This window comes from Palaemon carinicauda, chromosome 22 (genome assembly GCF_036898095.1).
Source record: "Palaemon carinicauda isolate YSFRI2023 chromosome 22, ASM3689809v2, whole genome shotgun sequence".
Taxonomy (NCBI): Eukaryota; Metazoa; Arthropoda; class Malacostraca; order Decapoda; family Palaemonidae; genus Palaemon; species Palaemon carinicauda.
Window position 1 is genome coordinate 53338122 of NC_090746.1, and position 25464 is coordinate 53363585.

The window sequence follows — 25464 nt, forward strand, 5'->3', positions numbered from 1 at the left end:
TCATACTCATTATAGTTAATTGACAGTATGGTTAAGAGTTCTTTCCCCTTCAAAGAAGGGAATTATCAGAAAAACCTACTACATTCTATGAATAAACTCATAATGCAGACATATTTAATGAAACAAATTTCAATGATACTTTTCTTTCAATACATTGTCATCCTTGGATCTCATTATTGTTATTATTTCCAACTGTTGTTCGTTCATTTAAGATTACCTTACCTTATCTTGCGTTGGCAGCCCATAAATTTCTAGCCATTTTCTCATGCCTAGAGTAGTCATTATTTGGTTACAGAGTATAAACCCCTTTAAATAACCGCATTGTGAATACAATAAGGCTCTCGAAAGTTAAAACTTTATGTTGCCAGAGAAATTCCACATCTTATTTTTACCAATATGAAAAAAAAAATTATTTAACTTATAATTCATATACAAGTAATTCATAACAAAGTAACTTTTAAAAGTTGAAAGACTTTATACAAAATTTTTCAATATAATTATAGAGTAAGACTATTATTATTATTATCTCAAATAACATACTGTATTGACTTACAAATCCCACTTCCACAGAACAAAATTTCCACACCGGATACCATCCCTATCCAGGTGTTCACTAGTTGTTGGTCCTCCCACCCACCATCAACCATAAGGGACCCATGTAATCCCTAGTGTGTCCATGCTTTCCCTATCTGCAAAGTTACGAGTGCAAGCCCATATTAGGCTGTACCAGTTTTGAATGGGGGTAAGAGCATATTCATGTTGTGTACAATAATGTACAAACCGATTTAGCGTAGATTGACGATAGGATTTGTAATTTGTTCCATAAAATTGTATAATTTAGTATTTAGTATTTGACTTTAATTAATCTTAATACTTCACTATTGTGTGAGATTAGTTTTGCATAAACTAACCACTTGATACATTTTCTGACTTCTTGTTTCACTTTGCTTATTCCTTAGGCAACAGTACATTAACCTCAGTCTCGCAGCAATAACTATAGTACAACATTTTCCTGAAGAAAGTAATAAAAAATTATGACGTCATACGTGCCACTATAAGTAGCAATGATCAAGACAGAGAATGGCTTGTATATGTACATTGAGGACCAGCCCAGCAAAGATGTAGTAGTGGACTCTCAATCTTCCCTGGCAGAAAGTAGTCTCTCTTCCACCATTTCAAGTTTGCTACAGGTGTGGCTGAAGAACCCAGACATAACACTATTGAAATCCCTTAGTTATGCCCCAACACATTTCTAAGCCAAAAAGTGACTTTCATAATTTTAAGTGGGATTTTTCACTGAAAAGACGGGAAGTATGGAATATAAATGAAGAAGGTTAGTAAGCAGATATATGTACAGTATGTACTGTACCTGTAATGTATTTGTTCCTACACAATTACAAATCTTTGTCCTCTAAATAGAGTATGATTTCAGCAAAGCTGGAAAACTGCATTGTTAAACTTATAATCCAGTTGTCGGTAGCTAAAGGCAGGTGACGGCAAAGCCCCGCCTCACTGCTGTGTCACAGTAACAACTTTCATTTCGGCCGCCGATGCGTACTAGCATACTCTCAGTGCCTTTACCCAAATTTGGCTGCATTAATTTAGCTTTAACTCTTCTGAGTGTTTGTGAAGTGTATTGAGTGATGGAGAAATTGAAACTAGATATGCATGAACCTGCCCTGGAGTTAAATATTGTAGTTGCGTTACCTTCATGAGCTGGTCACCCATCTCCTTCAGGGTCTACCTTGAAATTTAGGGATTCGGCTGGACCTCTTCCTCCTACCCCTATTACCCTGCCGGCATCCTCCGGTAGCAGGGTCAGAGTGATGGCGAAGTTCGACCTGTTTTCCCTAGAGAAGGAGAGTGCTTAAAATCCTTTCATGTTGACCAGAGTGACGACACCCTGAAAATATTATAGGCGTTAGAGTTTGGAAGTTACTTCTTCCAATCTGAGACTGACATTAGCTCTTGCTGGGTCGCATAAAGGGGTGACTGGTCTAGAGGTACCTGTGGGTGCCGCCCTTGTGTGTAAGGACCGTGTTTCCCATACACTACCATTCTCAGGAGCTGTTCATCCTTTGGGACGTAAGGAGGATATCTTTCCCTCAGCCCAAAGTTCCAAGGAACTTGCAGAATTGGAAAAGACAAATTGACGTCTTTTGATGACAAATTTTATCGCCATTCAAAACTTTGCTATGTTAAGTGAGAAGCTCCAGTAGAGAGTGCCATTGTGCGCACCCATGAGAACTTCCATTTAGCGAATGTCTTTCTTAAGTTTCCACTTGCATGAATAGGATTACAAGCGTTCTGTCTCTAGCCAACACACTTTGAAGACTAGATCCGATGAATGAGATCCTGTCTATGTACGCACACCAGAGTTCGAACACCCACCTGTTTAAAAACTTGGCTGTTATCACTGTTAGGGAACGCGCAAGATTTCAGTCTTTCTCCCTCATGCCTTGACACAGCAACGTGCAAAAGACACTGAGCATGCTGTGGCTTGTCAGCACACAATCTCGCCCAGATGCTAATTGCAAAGGTGGTCTGATGTCTCTAGATACCTGCTTTCAAAACTTGACCCGATGACAAGTTCTTCTCAAAGGCTAGAGTTTTTCCCTCTCTCTTGTGCTGGTACCTTCAACTTAACCTGCTCTGGAGATGGTACTGGTAATGACCTCAAGAAACCAGACCTTTTGCCTTCCTGAGCTAAATAACCAGCTCTGTAACCTTGGTATAGCAAGTTGGGACCTTTTTGGCATCTTAATGTCCTCACAGGGCAAAGAAGCAAATCCTTCAGATAGTAAGAGTTAAAATTTGAGTCATGAATAGCAGGGTTCTGAGGTTTTGTTAAAATCTCTGGTACAAAAAAAAAAAAAAAAAAAAAAAAAAAAAAAAGGATTTTGGGTGCCTGAGACTTGTTAGTCCATCTGCAATGACTCCATTTGCTCTTTGGTAGAGTAATTTAGTTTAAGCATTTAGAGTTAGTATGATCTTCTCTAACCTATATTTGAACTTGTTTACTGTGTTACTGTTTACTACATCTACAGAAAGTCTATTCCAAGTATTTTCTATTTTTCAATATTAATCTTACCCGATGATCATGTAGCTGCAACTCTGTTGCCCGACAGAAAAAACCTAAGGTCGGGATACGCCAGCGATCGCTATACAGGTGGGGGTGTACAACAACAGCGCCATCTGTCGAGTAGGTACTCAGGTACTTCTTGTCAACAAGAACCAATTTTTCCTCTGTCGTGCCACCGGCAAGACCTACTTGATACGCTGTTGTTTCTGGAGTTGATTTCACGCTTTTTGGTGATGTATTCTCTCTAGATATTAGCTTTCGCTGTACAGGAGTTATTATCATTACCTTATCAAGCTTTTTTGATTAGTTTTGGATTAATTGTTGACGACTTTGATAGATTTTGGATTCCCCCCTTGGCTAATTCAAGATGTCTGACCATTCTCAAGTCCCTAAGTACAGGCAGTGTAGCGCTAGGGACTGTTCTAGGCGTCTTCCGAAGGCCTCTATAGATCCTCACACCGTTTGTTCCAATTGTAGGGGTAAATCCTGTCAATTGGAAGATCGATGTGAGGAATGCGCTGGGCTTTCGGAATTCGATTTTAATGAATTCCTTAAGAATGCACGTAGGCTAGAGAAGGATAGGATCAGGAGGAGTTCGTCTCGCTCTTTTGATTTTTCCTCTCCCCATGCCCCTCAACCTATTCCTTCCCCTGTAGTGGTGACTCCCGACCCTTCTACTAGAGCTCAACCCTCAATGGCGGACATGATGGGTGCCATTCAGGCTCTTGGTGACAGAGTGGAGTCATTAGCTAATGACCGCTATCAACTCTTGGCCGATGTCAAAGAGTTGAAAGAGAAAAGTGCAGTGGGAAGTGCAGTGGGAAGTGTAGTGAGTGCAAGTGCGGTGAAAAGTGTCAGTGTCAGTGTTACGCATGAGGGTGCATCTGTTCGTGCCAGTCGTCCTCCCAGTCCGGGACCTCTTGCAAGCTCCCAAGCCCAGGGGAGAAGCAATGTCGAAGGACCAAAGGGTTCGACAGGCCTTGATCAGCGTACGGATGTACCCTCAGTGGTTGCGGACGTATCTTACAGAGATTGTCCCATCCACAAACAGACGAGTGAGCCCATTCATTCCTCGTCTGTGGAAGAAGTTTCTAAGCAGAAACGTTGGACCAAGGTCTCACGACCTCTCAAGCGCAAGGTCCCTTCCGAGCGAGTCCAACGGCCCAGGTGTAGCCACTGGGTCAGTTCGGACTCGCCGCAGTCTTCCGAAGACTGCACACCTCCCAAGAGAGGTAGAGTGGTTCCGCAGCAGGCAATCACTCCGTCTGTTGCCGCACCAACCACGGTAGACCCTAAGTGGTCTATGCTGCAGTCTATGCAGTCTCAGCTTGCTTCCTTCATGCAGGAGTATCGTGCTGAGAAGGTTGACACTGCACCTGTTAACCTACAACCTGCCACGGTTGTGCGCTCAGCAGATACTGCGGCTGCCTGCTCCCACACTCCGCCTGTGAGAGCTCCACCACCGATGCGCAGTCGACCCTGCCAGACGCATGTTGACGTTAGCCGACGTGCGGCACCCTCCGTTGACATGCGTGAGCTACCGCATCAGCAGTGGGAAGGTGCTGTCAAGCTGCCGTGTTTTGACGCAATGCGGCAGTCTCCGCAACCCACGGCAGTCCCCACCACGCACCATCACTCCGCTTTTGTTGTTGCCAGCTCTCAGACTGACCAGCAGCGGCATGATGTTGGATCCAGTGCAGCTACGCATGCACCCGTGCTGCCGGATTCAGCCGTTCAGCTTTCTTCTCCACCTTTGCCACTTCCTCCTCAGCATTCGGATGAAGGAGTATCTGATGACGACGAAGCTGCGCATTTGGACGATCCGCACTCCGACATAGAAGAACCCAAGACTACGCCTCCCTCCTTAGACTTTAGGAAAGTCCTTGCCCTGTTTAGGGAGTTGTATCCGGACCAATTTGTGTCTGCAACCCCGCGCTCACCTCCCTCTGAGTTCGCTTTAGGCATGCAGTCAGCAGCTCCTGCCTTTACGAAACTCGTACTCGCGCGCTCATCCAAGAGAGCTTTAAGGGTACTGGGAGAGTGGTTGCAGTCCAAGAAGCAACTTGGGAAGACAGCCTTCATCTTTCCACCGACCAAGCTTGCTTCCAAATCTAGCGTCTGGTATGCCACGGGAGAAGATCCCGGCTTGGGAGTTCCTGCCTCTGCCCAGGGCGACTTCTCAAGTCTGGTTGACTCTCCCCGCAGGCTGGCTATGAGACGCTCCAAGATTTGCTGGACCTTTTCGGACATGGACCATCTGTTGAAGGGAGTTTTTCGTGCTTTTGAGATCTTCAACTTCCTGGACTGGTGTTTGGGAGCGTTAAGCAGAAAGACCTCCCCTTCGGATAAGGACTCTGCCATGCTCATCATGTCATGCATGGATAAAGCCATTCGGGATGGGTCTGGCGAGCTTGCGGCTTCGTACGTGTCTGGAGTTCTTAAGAAGCGAGACCACCTTTGCTCCTTCTTGTCTGCGGGGATCACTCCATGTCAGAAGTCGGAGTTGATGTTTGCTCCGCTTTCCAAGTGTCTCTTTCCGGAAGAGCTGATCAAGGGGATTGCCTCCTCGTTGATCCAGAAGGATACCCATGACCTGGTGGCTTCATCCGCACGTAAAGTCACAGCTTTACCTTCCGTGCCTAGACCGAGGATGGACACACCAGCGTCTAGGTTCATTCCGCCCTTTCGTGGCAGAACCTCCAGCAGAGGAGGTACCCGTGCCGACAGTCAACGTGGCAAAAAGAAGAAGGGTTCCAAGTCATCAAAAGGCAGAGTCTGACTGCCAACCTCTCCAGACAGCAGTGGGGGCCAGGCTCAAGAACTACTGGCAGGCCTGGGAGAACAGGGGTGCAGACGCACAGTCTGTGAAGTTGCTAAGAGAGGGGTACAGGATTCCATTCTTGCGCAAGCCCCCTCTAGCAACTACTCCCATCGACCTCTCTCCCAGGTACAAAGAGGAGGACAAGAGGCTAGCTTTACAGCAAGAGGTTTCTCTCTTGCTACAAAAGGGAGCGGTAGTCATAGTCCGGGACCATCAATCCCCGGGCTTCTACAACCGTCTCTTCTTAGTAGCGAAGAAGACAGGAGGTTGGAGACCGGTGCTGGACGTCAGTGCTCTCAATGCTTTTGTCACCAAGCAGACGTTCACCATGGAGACGACGAAGTCGGTGCTAGCATCGGTCAGGAAGGAAGACTGGATGGTCTCGTTGGACCTAAAGGACGCGTACTTTCACGTCCCCGTCCATCCAGACTCCCAACCTTTCCTAAGGTTCGTCTTTGGAAAGGTCGTTTACCAGTTCCAAGCCCTGTGCTTTGGCCTAAGCACGGCACCTCTAGTGTTTACCAAACTGATGAGGAATATTGCCAAATTCCTGCATTTGGCAGACATCAGAGCCTCCCTCTATTTGGACGACTGGCTTTTAAGAGCTCCGTCAAGTCGTCGCTGTCTGGAGAATCTCAAATGGACTATGGATCTGACCAAGGAATTGGGTCTCCTGGTCAATATAGAAAAGTCCCAACTCGTCCCATCCCAAACTATAGTCTATCTAGGTATGGAGATTCAGAGTCGAGCTTTTCGGGCTTTTCCGTCGGCCCCCAGAATCAGTCAAGCCCAAGAATGCATCCAGAGCATGCTGAAGAGGAACCGATGTTCAGTCAGACAGTGGATGAGTCTAACAGGGACGCTTTCATCCCTGGCCCAGTTCATCGCGTTAGGAAGACTCCACCTCCGACCCCTTCAGTTTCATCTAGCTGCTCACTGGAGAAAGGACATGACGCTAGAAGCGGTCTCAGTTCCTATATCCGAAGAGATGAAGTCTGCATTGACTTGGTGGAAGAACAGCATTCTTCTCAAGGAAGGTCTACCACTGGCTGTTCAGACCCCCGACCACCTTCTCTTCTCGGACGCATCGGACACGGGCTGGGGTGCGACACTGGACGGACGGGAATGCTCGGGCACGTGGAATCCGGATCAAAGAGCACTTCACATCAACTGCAAGGAGCTACTGGCAGTTCATCTGGCCTTGAGAAGCTTCAAGTCCCTCCTTCTAGGCAAGGTGGTGGAGGTGAACTCCGACAACACCACAGCCTTGGCGTACATCTCCAAGCAAGGAGGGACTCATTCGAGGAAGTTGTTCGAGATCGCAAGGGACCTCCTCACCTGGTCAAGAGATCGAAAGATATCGCTTGTAACGAGGTTCATTCAAGGCGACATGAATGTCATGGCAGACCGCCTCAGCCGGAAGGGTCAGGTCATCCCCACAGAGTGGACCCTTCACAAGAATGTTTGCAGCAGACTATGGGCCCTGTGGGGTCAGCCCACCATAGATCTGTTCGCTACCTCGATGACCAAGAGGCTCCCAAATTATTGCTCACCGATTCCGGACCCAGCAGCAGTTCACGTAGATGCCTTTCTTCTGGATTGGTCCCATCTAGACCTGTATGCATTCCCCCCGTTCAAGATTGTCAACAAGGTACTGCAGAAGTTCGCATCTCACGAAGGGACACGGTTGACGTTGGTTGCTCCCCTCTGGCCCGCGAGAGAATGGTTCACCGAGGTACTGCAATGGCTAGTAGACGTTCCCAGGACTCTTCCTCTAAGAGTGGACCTTCTGCGTCAGCCGCACGTAAAGAAGGTACACCTAAGCCTCCACGCTCTTCGTCTGACTGCCTTCAGACTATCGAAAGACTCTCAAGAGCTAGAGGCTTTTCGAAGGAGGCAGCCAGAGCGATTGCCAGAGCAAGGAGGACATCCACTCTCAAGGTCTACCAGTCAAAATGGGAAGTCTTCCGAAGCTGGTGCAAGGCGAATTCAGTTTCCTCAACCAGTACCTCTGTAACGCAGATAGCTGACTTCCTTTTACATCTAAGGAATGTAAGATCCCTATCAGTTCCTACGATCAAAGGTTACAGAAGCATGTTGGCAGCAGTCTTCCGCCACAGAGGCTTAGATCTTTCCACCAACAAAGATCTACAGGACCTCCTTAAGTCTTTTGAGACCTCAAAGGAGCGTCGGTTAGCCACACCAGGTTGGAACTTAGACGTGGTTTCAAGGTTCCTGATGTCAGCAAGGTTCGAACCGCTTCAATCAGCCTCTTTTAAAGATCTCACTTTGAAGACTCTTTTCCTAGTTTGCTTAGCAACAGCTAAGAGAGTCAGTGAGATACACGCCTTCAGCAGGAACATAGGTTTTACATCTGAAACGGCTACATGTTCCTTACAGCTTGGTTTTTTAGCTAAAAACGAGCTCCCTTCTCGTCCTTGGCCCAAATCGTTCGAGATCCCAAGCCTGTCCAATTTAGTTGGAAACGAACAAGAGAGAGTACTATGCCCAGTAAGAGCTCTTAAGTACTATTTAAGACGTACAAAGCCATTACGAGGACAATCAGAAGCTTTATGGTGTTCTATTAAGAAACCTGCTTTACCGATGTCTAAGAACGCAGTTTCTTATTACATCAGGCTTTTGATTAGAGAAGCCCATTCTCATCTGAATGAGGAAGACCATGCTTTGCTGAAGGTAAGGACACATGAAGTTAGAGCTGTCGCTACTTCAGTGGCCTTCAAACAGAACCGTTCTCTGCAGAGTGTAATGGATGCAACCTATTGGAGAAGCAAGTCAGTGTTCGCAACATTTTACCTTAAAGATGTCCAGTCTCTTTACGAGAACTGCTACACCCTGGGACCATTCGTAGCAGCGAGTGCAGTAGTAGGTGAGGGCTCAACCACTACATTCCCATAATCCCATAACCTTTTTTTTAATCTTTCTCTTGAAATGCTTTTTATTGTTGTTTTTGGGTTGTACGGAAGGCTAAGAAGCCTTTCGCATCCTGGTTGATTTGGCGGGTGGTCAAATTCTTTCTTGAGAAGCGCCTAGATTAGAGGTTGTGATGAGGTCCTTTAGTATGGGTTGCAGCCCTTCATACTTCAGCACCTAGGATTCGCTCAGCATCCTAAGAGGATCGCTAGGCTCAGTAAGGAAGACGTACTTAAAAAGGCAGAGTAATGGTTCAAGTCGACTTCCTTACCAGGTACTTATTTATTTTATGTTTGTTATTTTGGATAACTGCTAAAATGAAATACGGGATACTTAGCTTCTAATGTTAACATGTATGCTGGTCTCCACCCACCCCCCTGGGTGTGAATCAGCTACATGATCATCGGGTAAGATTAATATTGAAAAATGTTATTTTCCTTAGTAAAATAAATTTTTGAATATACTTACCCGATGATCATGAATTTAAGGACCCTCCCTTCCTCCCCATAGAGACCCAGTGGACCGAGGAGAAAATTGGTTCTTGTTGACAAGAAGTACCTGAGTACCTACTCGACAGATGGCGCTGTTGTTGTACACCCCCACCTGTATAGCGATCGCTGGCGTATCCCGACCTTACGTTTTTTCTGTCGGGCAACAGAGTTGCAGCTACATGATCATCGGGTAAGTATATTCAAAAATTTATTTTACTAAGGAAAATAACATTTTGTATGTAAAGAATTTGCCACATTGAGTGGTGTTGTATCTTTTCAACTCTAGTTTGCCTGTTACCTCTTGACTGATTTGTGCTAAGCGTGAATAGATTTTTGTTATCAACATTTTTTTATTTTTATTTTGAATGCCTCTAGTAACTGTACCCTTAGTCGTCGAGTCCGTAGATCAAATAAGTTCAAACATTCCATCCTCCGTCTATATCCAAATTGCCTTGGTGTTGTAACTAGTTTGGTGGCCCTAGTTAGTACTACTTCTAGTCTATCTATATCCTTCTGAATACTTGGAGCCCAGAATTGGACTCTGTACTGTATTCTATGTGAGGTCTTACTAGTGATGTGTACAGATGTAGTACAGTGTCTTTGTTTCTGTCTTTGAATTGGCTCTTTATGTAACCTACAAGCTTTTATGGTCTGTTTACTGAACTTCAAATCCTTGCTGATAAGATACCGAAATCTTTCCCCTCTTCCACACTTTCTATTTCATTACCCAGCAGTGAATAATCTGATTGTGGGTTACTATAACTGTGTGCATGGCTTTAAATTTCCCACAGCTGAAAGGCATTTGCCATTTTCTCGACCATTCTCCTAGCTTCTTTAGATACTCTCTTAAGGCTTCTACATCTTCTGAGTTCAAAGCATTTATGCCTAGTTTAAGGGGGCTGGCTGGCTAATGCCATTTTTCAAGGACAGGACTTTGACATTCAGACTACTTAGTAAGGTGACTTAAGACATCTCCAAACTGTATAAGATTTTTGTCTGTGACCGTTTTTTTTATGCCAGAGTGATTTATCCTGAAAATGAGTGTTTTTCCAATCCTATCTCCTCCCTTGATACTTAATATTAAGACTTGGGATTAATACCCTATATAGACCTGATGTAGACCTCCAATCAATTTTTTTTTTTTTTTTTTTTTTTTTTTGCTAGATATGAATTTTTTTCATTACGGTAAATAAACAAACCCTATAAATCAAGGAACAGGTAAGAAAAAAATAGGAAATAAAAACTGGAAAAAAATTGCTCAATATGATTGTTTTATAATGTCTTTCTAAATTATATACCAAATTTCAATGCTGTACTTTAAAACTAAGGGAGAAGATAAAATTTGAAGGTCAATAAGTCTAGTTTTGAGATACGGCCGTTAAAGTTTTTCTTTGTATTTTTACAAAGACAGTATCAATAAATCATGATTATTATGGATTTTATGTTCCTTATTGGATATTAATAAACCAAAACAATGTTATTTATCATAATTTATATTATAAATGAAGATCCCTTTGCTCAATATCTTGCTTCTTTTTGGTATCTTAACCATTATAGCTTAGGATAGTAAGCTAGAAAGGAAATAGGAAAGAAACATACTTGTCTCTCTCCTGTCCAGCCGATTGCTGTGACCTTCCCCAATATTAATATTAGAATTTCCTTATTAAAGGAAAATCAAAGGAGGGTTCTAACTTCTAGAGTCAGAATTTAGTGTATACTAGCACTGACCCTTTCATAAAGTATTAATATTGTGGGGTAAATTATAATCTGATGACTTTCATCAGTGTATTGAAGGAATACTTCACTTCAATATAAGACTGGTCTCAACAATAGACTGTGAAAGGATACACAGGGTATGTTGGAAAATATAAACTACTGTATAATATATAGTATAGTTATCTATCTGCAGTATGTACTATACTGCAGAAATACTGGCTACTGTATAAACATATACTGTAGTTCAGCCGGCATGTTGCCGGCTAGGCTAGTACCTGGCAGCTCCGGTCTAGCCGGCAGTAGGTTAGTACCTGACGGCACTATCCGATAGAGAGAGAGAAAAAGTGAAGAGAAGGGCTACCTTATTAATGTAGTTTAGTACAATAATTAAGGGTGTAGGTATTATTATTCCTACTGTCTTCCTCCAGAATGAGGGTTCAAATGGGAGGGGGAAATGAATCATTCTAGCTTCCATCCAGCCACAAGATCTGCTGCCGGCTACTGCCGGTTTCAGGAATGTGGATGGCAGTCCAAGGGAAGACTGAAGAACACTCAAAGACAAAGGGTCTCCCACTGGCAGCTGTCATGGCCGGCACAACCTTTCCCGGAGCCTTGCGTCCATAGGGGAAGGTCAGAGCGGCTATCAAGCCGCCTATGTAGGTGCCCGGCCAGCGCTACATTCTACCCGGCAGGCGGGGAGATTGTAGGACACCGGCCAAGAACATGCGATGGCTAGGCTATCGCTAAAGGACAGAGAGGCAGGGAAAGGGTCTTGTATGTTGTTTCGGGAGAAGGCGGCAGGATTGCCGCCAACTTCCCGACACAATCATAAACTTCGCTTCAGCGCCGTCCTGGGCGGCAGAAGAATCTTGATTCTTCAGCCCAGGGCCTTGCCGAAACAAGACTTGTCTTCCAGACCGCAAAGGAGAAGGTGGCGGCATCATACTACCACTTTGGATGCGGACTAGGGAAGCTAGGCTTCCTATGTCTACAACTGTAAGCCAGCAGGGGAGTGACTACTCACCCGGCAGCCAAGCTGTCGGCATAAAGACTGAATACTCCGAGATACTGTCTTAAAACCAAGCCGGGATACTCACCGGCAAGGGGGAAGATAGAAAAACACTAGCCTAGTCAAGCTGGAGTGTACTACTCTATGGCAAGACCAAGATAGGGTTGTCGAGGCAGCACTCAGAGGGAAGGAAGGGTTTACACTTAAATCTCCGAAGGAGACGAGTATCAAATTATATAATCAATTCTAGGAGATACAGTAGACCCCCGGGGTATGGCGTCCCCAGCTTACATTTTTTCATGTTACGGTGTGGAATACCATGTTTTTTCGTCCCCTCATTACAACATTTTCCCCACTTTACAGCATCGAATTCCAAAATTCAAACTTGGCGGTTTTTACGCATACGACTGTGCGAGTCACTCTTCTACAACCACGCTCAAACGTCACTAAGAAGCTGGTCTGCTATTGGTCGGCGTCACGGCGTCACTAAGATGCCGATATGCTATTGGCCGAAATCCCTCCTACAATGCCTGAGAGAGATGCTGCCTCAGTCTCTCTCTTTGTTGATCGCGCGTTCAGTTCAGAATCTCGTGTGCGTTTCGTTAAAACTTGATCTCGTGTGAGTGCTTGCGATATGGTATTTTTTGTGCATTTTAGTGCTTAATTCCAACTTTAATTTGATAGCCATGGGTCCCAAGATTGCTAGTGATGTTAAAGGGAAAAATAAGAAGATTATTACTACGCAAACGAAGCTGGAGATATGAAAGAAATACGAAGAAAGCATGTGCATGGGGTTTGTTGTCGATGAGGCTGACGTCGATAACCTTATTGAGGAGCACAGGGAGGAGCTTACGACTGAAGACTTGGAGGAGTTGGAGGCAATGCAGTTGACCATCATTCAAGAAGAGGACAGCTCTAGTGGTGGCGAGGACGGGGGGGAGACTGAAGAAACGACATCGGAAGAAATAAGGGAAGCTATTGGTTGGTATGAAAACCTTACGAGATTCATTGAAAAAAATACTCAGAAAAACTTCATACAGGTAGTCTTCTGGAGAGTGTTAATGACAAGTGTACGAGTCATTTTAGAAATATTTTGAGGAGTCGTCAGAAACAGGCTTCTTTGGATAGATATTTCTCCAAAAGAGAAGTGTCAGAAAGCAAAGATGATAAGTGATTCTATTAAAAAAAGCTAAAAAAAGAGTAATTTTTTAAGTTCTAAAAAAAAAATCATAAAAAGAAATTCAAGACAAAAAAAAATAATAAAAAAAAAGCATTTTTAATTCTAAGTGTTTAATAGTAAGAAAATTTATTATTAAGTGTACATAACATCATTAGCATTGATACGTTTTTATATCTACCTTCTCCTCCACCCTCTGCCTCCACCCACTACCAGCTCAAGTCACGTCACTCCAAAGGTAAATAAAATTTAATTTTTCCTTTACAGTATAGTATATAATTTTTATTTATACCTGTAATGTTATTTAATTATATACTGTACAGTACATGTATATTATATATAAGTATACTGTAGTACAGTGCTTACTATACTATTTTGTTATGTGATAATTTTCAATGTTTTTACCTGGGGTTTTGCACGCATTAGCTATTCTATTGCCCGCCATACAACATTTTCACCATACGATACCAACTCCGGAACGGATTAATGTCATATGGCAGGGGTCTACTGTATACTATCTCCTGTTGAATTGATAAAACGATACGCGAGGGTAAACGGGGATAATGTATGAAAGTATACTAAAGCGCGTAGGCTATGTTAACCTAGCACAGGGTGAGATCTCGGCTACCTATATCATCGAGACTCTAACGTATACGATCGACACATTTAAGGAAGAGGAAAATTACGTGCATGATCTTATCTTCACTAGTATGATTTTGCCTAAATAGCTATAATTCATTAAAGCTAAATACCGTTAATGTCGTTCTGCTGACTAAATAAAACATGCATGATGAATGACAGCGTCCAAAATGGCACCTCCGGTTACCAGCTATGCTCCGATAAACACAATAAATTATGCTAATTTCACTGTGAGAATGGAGCTAAAAATTATACGCAGTAAAGATTAAATACTCAACTTTCCAGACGCAGAAGATGCTGGAGAATACATGTTAAAACCTCAAAAATAGCGATCTAGAACACTAGATAAGCAGGGAGGTACACTGTGCGAAAGCGCTACTGAAATAGGGATGAGCGGCCATTTTGAGCCCTGTAATAGTAGGGGAGGAAGGGTAACCATGATAATGGCTCCCCTTCAATTTCGCCACTCTTCCCCCTCAGAGCGAAAACTCTATTCGGGGTGAAGATTGCCATGTGTCGTATCAAGATATACGTCCACTGATATTATGCTATATCCTTAAGAAAAATTTTAAGGATACTCGCACCAGGAGTTAGAATTCTAGAGACCTATGGTCAATTCTTAGGGAGTATCACTGCAGCCAAATATCCCTTAGAAAGCTGTCTATAGGAAGCTTCTATCAGGACGACATGGCTTGAGCCCAAAAAAGTATAGTAAGAAGAATTTTGACAAAATATTTTGTATACATTCTCCATTGCCATATGAAGCTCGGTGAATTTTTTCAGGATTTTGCGTTTTTCATCCTATACCCCCATATATTGACTTACTGGCTGGGCCCTTAATATTGTTGGCAAATTTAGCTTTCCTACTAGTTAATCCTAAATCTATGTCGATGTAGATCTTAAATAGCAATGGCTCAAAGACGGATCCTTGGGATATTCTGCTTGTAACAGCTTCCCACTCTGAAGCTTCTCCATTGATTACAACTCTGTTTTCTGTTTGTTAGCCAATCTTCGATCCATTCAGCTGGCTCGTCAATGATGCCTAGTGCTCTAATTTTTACCATAACCTGTAATTTTTTATGAGGAACTTTATATGTCTATTGCCCCCCCCCCTAGCCCACACACACACACACACCTCAACCTCCCCCCTCCAATGTTTGGAATGGGTAACCAAAAAAGTGGTTTCCCTACCTACACATTTAGTCAAATCCAAAGCAAGCAAGAACATGGTCTTGAGCATTAGATCCTATTAGGAACATATTTTAAGGGTTGAGCATTAGATCCTATTAGAAACTAAAATGGAGTTTTTATGATAAAACAAAGTTTTATGAATACTTACCTGGCAGTTATATATATATAGCTATAAGTGTCTGACTTTTGGCAGAATTTTTCAAAAATCGCGGCAACCGCCTTGTGGTGGTTGTGCGGTTAGGTGGTTAACAACCCTTACAGGGTGGTACTAGGAATCATTCCCATTTTCTGTTCTTCAGATCATCTATGGCCGACCTGTCTCCTGAGGGGAGGTGGGTGGGCCTTAGAATATATATATAACTGCCAGGTAAGTATTCATAAAACTTTGTTTTATCGTAAAAACTCCATTTTTATGAATAGAACTTACCTGGCAGTTATTTATATATATATATATATATATATATATATATATATATATATATATATATATATATATATATATATATATATATATATCTGATTCACACACTTGGAGGAGGGTGATAGACAGCAAACATCGATGGGGAAACTACAAAAAAGTTGTAGGATAAAAAAAAACCTTGATTCCTTACCTGCTAAGGTAGCTGACTTCAAAGGTTCCTGCCTCTCGAGTCGCTTTCCCTTAGGAGTGTCAGCCAGGATGGGACCTGCAATGCTGAAACCACTCAATCGAGTCTGTCAACGGGGTGAGACCAACAATCTGACTAGACTTCAGGACTACCCATTACCCTTATATTAAAAACTGCAACCTTACAAAAACCAACCACTTAACCTTGCAAAGTAGATATCAAATATCTAACTAGACAGAGGTGACTGTACCACAAGTCGACGTCCTCAGACAACCATTAAAAACACCAACCCACACACAGGCATACAAAAACTAAGGTTGAGGGGAGGTAATAACTCCTTTGCCTAATACAGAAGCCGTAGCTACGTATGGGCCCAAGGTATAGCATTTCTCATAATCCACTCTCACCTCTCTGAGGTAATGAGAGGCGAACAGAGTTGCTTCTCCAGAACGTTGCATCCATAATTTGTCTGACAGACATGTTCTTGCGATAAGCAAGCGAGGTCGCAATGGCTCTCACTTCGTGAGCCTGCACATTCAAAAGGCCGAAGTGTTCTTCCTCGCACAAGAGATGCGCTTGTCTTATAATTTCCCTCAGGAAAAAAGACAAAGCGTTCTTAGAGAGGGGCTTCTGCGGATCTTCCACCGAACACCACAAGGAGCTAGAAGAGCCTCTCACATTTTTAGTGTGAGACAAGTAGGCTTCGAGGGCTCGGACTGGACAGAGGAGCCTCTCTTGCTCTTGACCCACTAGGTTAGTTAGGTTAGGAACCTCAGAAGTCCTTGGTCAGGGCTTTGAAGGGTTCTCGTTCTTGGCGAGGAAATCTTTTCTTAAGGCACAAACTGCTCCATTCTGATTGAAACCTACCTGTTTTTCAATCGCATGAACCTCACTGACCCTTTTAGCTGTGGCTAGGACCAAAAGGAAGAGGGTTTTCTTCGTAACCTCCATAAAAGAAGCTTGTGAGATGGGCTCAAATCTCTTGGTGCAAAGAAATTTAAGAACCACATCAAGGTTCCAAGAGGGGGGCTTTAACTGGACCTGTTTGGTTGTCTCAAAAGACTTCACGAGGTCTTGCAAGTCCTTATTGTGAGACAAGTATAGCCTCTATGTCGAAAGACTGTAGAGAGCATGCTTCTGTACCCTTTGATTGTGGACACTGCCAGCTTAGCGTCCTGCCTAAGGTACAACAAAAAATCAGCAATCTGGCTCACAGAGGTAGTGGATGAGGAAACCTTGTGCTTCCTACACCAAGCTCTAAAAGTCTCCCACTTGGACTGGTAGACTCTCTGAGAAGAGACTCTCCTCGCTCTGGCGATAGCTTGTGCCGAAAATCCTCTCGCTCTGACAAGCTTCTCGATAGTCTGAAGGCAGTACTGTATGTTTTAGAGCGATTTGATGATACCTCTTGAAGTGGGGTTGTCCGAACAACTTTGGACTTGCAGGAAGGCTTCTTGGAAAGTCCATCAACATGTCCACTACTTCTGTAAACTATTCTCTTGTTGGCCAGAATGGAGCTACCAGGATCATTCGTCCCGAATCGAAGAGGGCGAATTTCCTGACGACCAGATTGATGATCTTGAACGGGGGAAAGGCATATGTGTCCATCCCCATCCAATCCATCAAAAAGGCGTCCACTGCTATCGCCTCCTTGTCCGGAACCAGGGAGCAATAGTTGGGGATCCTCTTGCTCAAGTTGAAAGCGAAAAGGTCTATTAGGGGTCTCCCCCACAGCCTCCAGAGACTCTGACAGACCTGTTGGTTGAGAGTCCATTCTGTGGGAAGAACCTGCCCTTTCCTGCTGAGCATGTCCGCCCTCACATTCCTCTGTCCCTGTACAAATCTCGTCAGCAGATCTACCTTGTTCTCCTTCGCCCAAAGAAGGAGCTCCCTTGCTGTTTAGAACAGAGACAGAATGAGTCCCCCTTGCTTCCTGATGTACGCAAGAGCTGTGGTGTTGTCTGAGTTGACCTCCACAATCTTCCCTGACACTGAGTCCTTGAAGGCCTTTAGCCCTAGAAGAATGGCCATCAGCTCCTTGTTGTTGATGTGCCATTCCAACTGACTTCCTTCCCAAGAGCCTGAGACCTCCTTGCTTCCTAGTGTTGCCCCCCAACCTGACTCTGACGCGTCTGAAAACAACACTAGGTCTGGGTTCTTCATGTACAAGGAGATCCCTTCCCCCAACAAGGCTGGATCCAGCCACCACTTCAGAAGATCCTTGACTTCTGCTGGGATGGGGAAGGAAAAGGAGTCTTCCTGCGTCTTTCTGTTCCACATTTTTTAAAGAGAGTGCTGTAAAGGCCTTAGATGGAGTCTCCCCAGTGAGACAAATTGCTCGAGTAAGGAGAGAGTTCCCAGCAAACTCGTCCACTCCTTCGCTGAGCACCTCTTCTTGTCCAGGAAACTTCGGACCTTTTCAAGACACTTGGTCTGTCTTTCCTGTGAGGGAGAAGCCCGAAAAAGAGCTGAATTCAGAACTATCCCCAAATAAGAATAGTGTGATTCGGCTTGATCTGAGACTTCTCCCTGTTGATGACCAGGCCTAGATCTTGAGCCATCATAAAAGTCTTTTGTAAATCCTCCAGACATTTCACCTTCAATCGTGAACGAATCAACCAATCGTCCAGATAAAAGGATACCCTTATCCCCTCTTGATGCAGCCAGCCTGACACATTCGCCATTATCCTGGTGAAAACCTGAGGAGCCGTGCTGAGACCGAAGCAAAGCGCTCTGAACTGGAAGCACTTGCCCTGGATTACAAATCTCAGGTACTTCCTTGAAGTTGGATGGATGGGGACGTGAAAATACGCGTCCTGCAAATCAGGAGACACCATCCAGTCCCCTGGACGTACTGATGCCAGCACAGACTGAGTTGTCTCCATGGAGAACTTCGTCTTCTCCACGAAGACGTTCAGAGAGCTGACATCCAGGACGGGTCTCCATCCACCCGAGTTCTTGGGCACTAGAAACAGGCGATTGTAAAAGCCTGGGGAGGATAGATCCCGAACCGGTTCTATCGCTCCCTTGTCCAGCATTTGGTCGACTAGATCTAGGAAGGCCTTCTGTTTCCCCGGATCTGTGTACTGGGCTACTAAGGCCAGCGGAGTATCTGAGAGAGGAGGCTGCTTCGGAAAGGGGACCTTGTATCCTTCCTTGATGACTGAGAGGGACCAGGTGTCCGCCCCTCTTCTCTTCCAAGACTGCCAAAAACGTGACGGTCTTGCGCCTACTGTCTGGAGGATATGTACTTCATTTTCTGGAGCAAGCTCTGAATGAACCTCTGTTCGATCTTGCTCCTGACTCTTGCCTTCTTCCTCTAAAATCTGGTCTTGAAGTAGTCCTGCCTCGAAAGGGCTGCTGGAATTTCTTTTCCTCCCGCTTCGAAGTAGAAGGAGGGGCTACCAAGGGCTTACGAGCCGAACGTGATAACAGGTCTTGGGTGGCTTTTTGGGCCAGAGAAAGCGTAATGTCTCTCACAAGGGCCTCAGGAAAAAGATGTTGCGACAGGGGGGGCATAAAGAAGCTCAGACTCCTGAGCAACGGTTAGAGATCTTGAAGCAAAAGAGCAAAGCAGGGCCCTCTTCTTCAAGATTCCTGCTGAAAATAGCGAAGCCAACTCATTAGCCCCATCTCTAAGGGCCTTCTCCATACAGGACATAATACTCGTCCTGAGTTCCTTCCATCTGGTCAGTCTTCCTGGCCCGAGTCCCTAGCGACCAGTCTAAAAAGCTAAAAACCTCAAAGGTTCTAAAAATGCCTTTGACGAGGTGATCCAGCTCCGACATTGACCACATGACCTTGGCCGAGTTGAGAGCATGCCTTCTAGCCGAGTCCACGATGCCAGAGAAGTCACCCTTGGAGGAGGCAGGAACTCCCAGACCCAGAGGTTCCCCAGTCTCATACCACATGCCAGCCTTCGAAGCAAGATGAGCTGGTGGAAACGAGAAGGAAGTCTTAACTGCTTGCCTCCGTTCCTTCATCCAGTCATCAATCTTCGTGAGAGCCTTCTTTGCAGAAATTAAAAACTTCATCTTGATGAAGGCGGACTGTTTCTTGGCCTTTTTCCTGCTGAATTGAGATTGAGGAGATCGCGGAGCAGCTGGTTGGAACTCCTCCCCATAAAGTTCAAGGAGGGAGCGAGAGAGAACTTTGTAATCTCCGGCAGCGTCAGCAGGTTTATCTTCGTCATCAAAGACCTCCTCGAGATCCTGATCCACTTCTGCAACATCCTTCGTTCGAGAAGAAGGCTCCATAGAATCCGACAACGGCATATCGCAGGATTCGTCCTGCAGTAGAGGGCTGCAAGCAGCCTCCCCGAGAACCGCTTGCGTCCTGGCGCCGAGCGTAGGTGTTGTCCTGGCCCTGGGAAGAGGTAGCGTCCTGGCGCCGAGAGCTAGAAGAGTCCTTGGTGCGGTAGGAGGAAGAGTCCTGAAGGGGAGAGGGGGAGGCGTCCTTACGCCGAGAGCTGCTATCGTCCTGAGGAAGCAGGCTGGTATCGTCCTGGCGCCAAGAGAGAGAGAGGCAGAGTCGTCCTGGCGTCGAGAACGAGAGGCGGTATCGTCCTGGCGTCGAGAACGAGAGGCAGTATCGTCCTGGCATCGAGAACGAGAGGCAGTATCGTCCTGGCGCCGAGAACGAGAGGCGGTATCGTCCTGGCGACGAGAAACGGTATCGTCCTGGCGATGAGAGGAGGTTTCGTCCTGAGTAAGCATGCTATCGTCGTCCTGGCGTCAAGAGAGAGGAGGTATCGTCCTGGCGCTGAGCAGAAGAAGAAGCAGAGCGGTGTCGTGTCTTCGAAGAAGAGCGCAAGTGTTCCTTAGGAGAGGAACTCCGTTCCCTCTTAGAAGCCAACTTCTTGATAGGCAAAGAGTCGTCTTTACGTCTATCGGACTGGGTGTGAGGGCGGCTAAACGCTTGAACTAACGAAAAAAGTTGTTCCTGCATTACAGACATAAAAGACTTAGCAACTTCTGCTGGGTCTTGCGGTCCCGAAGGAGAGGGCTGACGAATAACACTCATGGAAGGAGAAGTATCTTCGGCTGCTTTATCTCGACTTGCGGACCTAGACTTCGTCCTCTTCACAGGCACGGAGTCTAAATCGTCCTCTAACGGACAAGGTTCATAGCTACTAGAACCAGGAGAGTGAGAACGAGACAGTTCGTCGCGGTTCCACCTCCTCTTCGTAGGTCTTGACGCCTCAAACTTCCATTTGCGTCTGGGAGAGGGATTCGGAGAAGAAACCATCACGTCCGACACGCCTTTTCCGTGGCGGTCAAGAGCAGCCTGAGAATTGGCAACAGGACTGTCTGAGGCGACGGCTCACCCCCTTTTGGTTGTCGACGTACCTTCTCCCTTGGTCCTGGGAGCTTGGTAGAGGTCTAGACCAAGGGTAATGACAGGTTCAGTTAGTCGCCACCTCCACTACACTTCCACAAGCACTAACATCACTTTCACTGGGCTTACCTTTAAAGGCCGCAAGTTGTAGTTTAATGGCCTTCAACTCGGCAGCCATCCTAGCGTACCGAGAGTCATCCGCAGATACGGATCCTGTGGAAGGGACAGGAGTTTCTAACTCAGGGGAAGGATCAACTTCCAAAGAGGAATTACAGTGAACCCTCGTTTATCGCGGTAGATAGGTTCCAGTCGCGTCCGCGATAGGTGAAAATCCGCGAAGTAGTGACACCATATTTACCTATTTATTCAACATGTATATTCAGACTTTTAAAACCTTCCCTTGTACGTAGTTCTGTTAACAAACTACCCTTTAATGTACAGAACACTTAATGCATGTACTACAGTACCCTAAACTAAAACAGGCACAAATATTAAAGGTGATTTTATATCATGCATTTCCTAAACACGCTAAAAAGCACGATAAAAAATGGCAACCAATGTTTTGTTTACATTTATCTCTGATCATAATGAAGAAACAAACTGGAGGTAGAGCTTTGCTTATTACCCAGACATATTTCCCATACTTTTCCCTTAGAACTACATCACATCTTCCTACTTTAGATATATATATATATATATATATATATATATATATATATATATATATATATATATGTATATATATATATATATATATATATATATATATATATATATATATATATACTGTATATATATATATATATATATATATATATATATATATATATATATATGTGTGTGTATATATATATATATTTATATGTATACACATATACATACCTACATATATACATAAATACATGCATACATATATATATATATATATATATATATATATATATATATATATATATATATATTACTGTATATATATGGGTTATGGAAAAAATCCGCGAAGTGGTGAATCCGCGATGGTCGAACCGCGAAGTAGCGAGGGTTCACTGTAATTACAAGTTCAAAGGATAAATCAACACTAAGCTCGCTAACAGACTTAGATTTAGACCTAGAAGCTCTCCTAACTCTATCGAGCTCTAGTTTACGCACATAGCGCTTCATAATCAACCAATCCTTTTCATTCAATATCTTACATTCCTCGCACCTCTTATTAAGTGCACATTCAAAACCCCTACAACTCAACACACGGTGTGAGGGTCTACCGCCATTTTCGGTAACCTCGCCTTACATTCTTCATTCGCACAAACATGGATTGAATTTTATCACTCATAATGATCAACAGCAAAAAAGCAAAAGACATAACAAAACACTATTGCCAAATCCCCAAATCAGTGTACTTCACCAAATAGCAGACTGGTACAGCGATACAGGGAAAGCGAAGAAAAACTCTTAATGACGGACCAACGTGCTGTCGATCCGGCCGGCAGAAATGATCTGAAGAACAGAAAACGGGATGATTCCTAGTACCACCCTGTAGGGGTTGTTAACCACCTAACCGCACAACCACCACTAGGCGGTTGCCACGATTTTTGAAAAATTCTGCCGAAAGTCAGAGACTTATAGCTATATATATATATAACTGCCAGGTAAGTTCTATTCATAAAAACAATGTTTTAAGGGTTGAGCATTAGATCCTACCGGGAACATGTTTAAATTTTTTTTTAAAGGAACCTAAGTTTGACTTCCCATGGAGGGTAGGACTGCTCTGAAATACTTTTGTCTACTTTCCTTACAATTGGCTCGAGGCTGAATGATTAGCCTTTCACCCCTGAGACTGAAAGGTTTCTTCTTTCTCAGGAAAACAAGGGAGTCCACAATTAAGTAACCCCTTCGATGATCCCAACCATAAAAGATTGCCCACATAGCTTAGTATATAGACAAGGAGGAAAAGCAGTAACAACCGGTCTTCTCCATCCGAGCCAAAAGTAAAGCGAGCTAAATCACAGGTGTGTGAGTGGCAAGCTCCCCCCCCCCCCCCGGCTAACTAGCGGGATGGGTAGTTAACCCTTGCTAAAATTTTAATGGCTTGTCCTTTCAGTTTCACCGAAAGTAATACACCCTAACAAATAGCGTAGGTTTGTATTCCAGTTACAGAGCAAATCAATATTCATAACTGGTGGTGGCTCTGGTCTATCCACTAAATACACTCCTACAATTACCTAATAGAAAGCTATTGCAGTCATCTCCCATGCTTCCACCATAGGATCAGGAAGCATAACACATTCACATTCAGGGGGTAAGACCCTTCCAGTCTAGATGATAATAATAGGTACTACCTTCCAGCAAAGATTGAGCCTACTTATTAAAACATTTCATTTGTAGTTAGAAAAATCCAGATTACATAAAATTTGGTTTACCATGAAGATTATTCTTTGATGTACAGTACCATGAAACTTTTTAGTATTTTATTACTATTATCATACTTACATTTTAGAAGAGAAAAGTTTGGTCAGTATATAAAATATGTACTGAACTGCACATGCCCTACATAAAACTATTATTTACATACATTACCAAAATAAAATAAATTATTTACATGCATTTACAAAATGACAATTTTATATAACGACCATCTTATAAACAAAAATTCTTTGCAACATTTTACTAACTAATTATGTCTCTATATATTGCAGGTACAGTAGTAATGAAATGTTACAAGGAAGATGTGCACTTGTGACTGCTTACATAAACTTTGATAACCAGCAGCCAGATCATTAGTCAGAGCACTAAATTAACCCAGTGCAGGTTGCTTTGGTGAAACCTACAAAATGCCACATTTGCTAAGCCCAGTGGAGGGGTGCAATTACGAGAACTAGGACCTTCACAGTGTTTTTGCAGCTCTAGCCACAGAACAACAAAATAGTCCAAACTGAGCAGACCCAGCTTATGCCACCTACTATTAAGCCAAAATTGGATCTCCTACCAGTCACGATTGTAATCTGACCAATAGTCGGTACAGTACCATTTCAGATAAATCTTATGACCTATTGCCTAGTTCTACTATTGTGATCAGGACCTACAGACAGATATCGTGTGTGACAGCCTAGTTCTACTATTGTGATCAGGACCTACAGACAGATATTATGTGTGACATCCCAGATGATGATACCACCAATATGATCAGAGATGTATCTTTCTCCGAGAAGTTATGATGTACTCTCATGTACAACTTCAGTGATAAAGTCCTTAGAAGACAATTAAATTAAAGGGAAAGCTGACCACATGACAAGTGAAGCATACCGGGTGACCTTAAAACTGACAGAAACCTGATGAACCATGATATTCATTGTCTAAGAGCAGTTTTTTTTTTTTTTTTAAATCAAAAAGTGTATCAAACAAGAACAACAACAACAGCCAGAATCAGCATTTGACGCTGACAATCCACAGCCATCTACATACGTTATGTAAACAAACTGAATGTAAATATTGGTAAATTTAATAAATTAGTTTTATATTGTCAACGTAAAGTAATTCTATTTTATACAGTCTTAGAACAAACCACATTCCCAAATAAAGAGCCCGCTATATACTGTACACATGCAAAAATGTAAACATCCATATGTACAAGTATGCATGTACATTTATTCATAAATTTAGATAACTTTTTCTCTGTCATACATCAAAAATTAAAATATTTGTTTGTAAGCTTAAAATAGATTCTTATTAGCTACATACTGTATTATTCAAATTGCTTTTATAAATAAAATACAGAACTGGGAATGGTTATTTGTGGTTTAGCCTAGTGACAAGTAAATTCGACTATACAATTTTCTACTTAATTTAGTTCTCCTAAAACCAATTGGTGACATAGGGTGAGGTATACCTGTGCTGTGTCATATAACAGGGAAGAGTAGGTTGAGAATGATGCCACAGTATTATACTATATGAGATAATTTCCAACCCCTTATTAAATAATAATGACAACTATTCTATTTGCTGCTATATTATTGGATACCTTCCTGTATTTGAGCTTGTATCACAATGAATACTATAACTTTTATGTTTCCTCTCAAGGATGTGATAAATTGTCAAAGTCTTAAATTTAATAAAATAGGGGGTCTTGGAGTGTCTTTAAGGGCGTAGCAATTGTCTGTTATCTAATTACTCTTATGAAATGTTTAAGATGTGACTGTAATGGATAAGGGTGTGTGTTGTTGTATTATAATGTTCACAAGTACCAATAAACTTTAGATAGATTTTTTCTTTAAAGAAATAGCTTTACCCCCAATTACAGCTAAATCTAGAACACTTACCAAAAATAATCAAAATAATGGCAACAGCGCTGACTTGCTATGCTGATCAGCAAAATTACATACATATGGTAGGGTAGCTCTAAATTCTTCAAATGTGATTATTGCACCCATCACAAAATAAGGTAAAATATAAAAAATTAAGAAAACTGAAC

At 43.4% G+C, this 25464-nt stretch overlaps 1 protein-coding gene and 1 long non-coding RNA gene across 2 annotated transcripts in view; one reads left to right on the forward strand and one right to left on the reverse strand.

The window, feature by feature from the left end:
- On the forward strand, positions 1 to 25460 carry LOC137616442 (uncharacterized). Its single transcript, XR_011039427.1, has 3 exons — positions 1 to 742; positions 960 to 1333; positions 23693 to 25460. It is a non-coding gene; the product is annotated as an uncharacterized lncRNA (long non-coding RNA).
- The window catches only part of su(r) (dihydropyrimidine dehydrogenase su(r)), a 93523-nt gene that overhangs the window by 1263 nt on the left and 66796 nt on the right, over positions 1 to 25464 (reverse strand). The gene's annotated exons all lie outside the window — the stretch shown is intronic.